Consider the following 1,750-nt stretch of genomic DNA (forward strand, 5'->3'; position numbering starts at 1 on the left):
GTTTTGGAACATAATACCCGTGGTAGTTGATGGATAAGTGTAGTTTGGACTGAAAGATTAACAAGTTCAGCCAAGTGTTGTTGTTTCGCCATCATCCTGGTAATTAAGTTAGAGCAGGGGGCTCTCATCCGGGGTTCATACGGTCCCTGACGGTCCATTTAAGATTTCTGGGGGCCCACAGAGCAGAATAGTAAATTGGGGATCCATTAAAGTATTTTAAGGGCCCCTGAAAAAATGTTTGCCTTAGATGTATTGCAAGAAATGGCAAGGTTTCTTTCTCAAACATTTTACAGAGTTCAGCTTACACAAGTTCATCGTCGTGTTGTCGTCATCGTTTAACGTCTGCCTTCCCTGCTGGCATGGGTGGGACGGTTTGACAAGAGCCAGCCAGGCAGAAGACTGCATCAGAGTTCTCTGTTTGTTTTGGCAGGATTTTTACAGTTGGATGCCCTTCGTAACACCAACCCCCCAAGCGCTTTTTACGTGGCACAGGCAAGGTCAGTTTTGGCTAAGTTTTTACAGCTGGATGCCCTTCCAAACGCCAACCACTTCACAGTGTGAACTGGAGGCTTTTTATTTGGTGACCCTGCACTGACAGGGTCACCAAGTAACTTGCAAGGCAAAAATCTTTTGAGAGAGGAGGGGACATCAAAATCAAATGGAAATTGAAGTTGTAATCCCCATGCCAGTGGTACATATAAAGCACCGTCCAAATGTAGCTGATGCCAGTGCTGTCATAGGTTGGACAGTTTGACCAGTGCTGCAAGCTGGAAGACTACAACAGACTCCAGTCTGATTTGGCAAGGTTTTTAAAGCTGGATGCCCTTCCTAATGCCAACCACTCTGCATGTGCAATGGATGCTATTACGTTCGACCAACACAGGTGCCAGTTGTGTGACACCAGTATCTGTCACAGCTACAATTTCACTTGGGTTGATGGGCCTTGTTCTCAAGCATGACATAATGGCAAAGATTTCAGTCATTTGTCATTGCCTCTGTGAAGCCCAACACTCGAAAGGGTCTTTGCACGTGCCACCAGTACTGGTCACTTTGTCTCTGTGAACTCTCTCTCTCTCTCTCTGTATATATATATACACACACGTTTGTGTGTGTCTGTGTGTGTATACAGTATTTCCTGACATCGTAGATGCTTCGTTCTCAAGGATGCACACTAATTTTGACAACCAAAAATTTTTTTTTTAAATTACCAAAAAAATAAGGTCCTGGAACACTTTTAGGTCTTTCTTACCTTTACAATGAAAGAATTAAAAAAAACTACCGCTGTAACCTCCAGCATACCACATGAAATGTTCCTAGCATTTGTTTTGGCTGCTCATCTAATGTTTATTTGCTCTCTCCTTTATATTGTCTAACCATTGTGACCCCCACACTCACGTCTAACAAAACTAACAAAAGGCAGAACTCACCAATTTGTTTTGACCCTCTGCAAATCCCAAATTTTATTTAATTTGTTTTGTGGGGGCAACTGTTTGATCGAAGGTGTATCTTGTCATGAATTGCTCGAAATACGGATTAGAAAAACAGCCGTCAACTAATGAAGGGTCGTTCCTTGTGTTGCTTGTCTTGTTTTCCATTTGTTTCTTTCGTTGCTCGCAAAAAAAGTCCTTATTCCATGTCCTTGTACTTCGTATCGTTTGTTATTTATGTTTTGTGACATCCTGTGCCCACATATCCATGTGTATATGCATATACATGTATGTATGTGTATATATATATATATATATATATA

Source organism: Octopus bimaculoides, chromosome 28, assembly GCF_001194135.2.
Source record: "Octopus bimaculoides isolate UCB-OBI-ISO-001 chromosome 28, ASM119413v2, whole genome shotgun sequence".
NCBI classification, from domain to species: domain Eukaryota; kingdom Metazoa; phylum Mollusca; class Cephalopoda; order Octopoda; family Octopodidae; genus Octopus; species Octopus bimaculoides.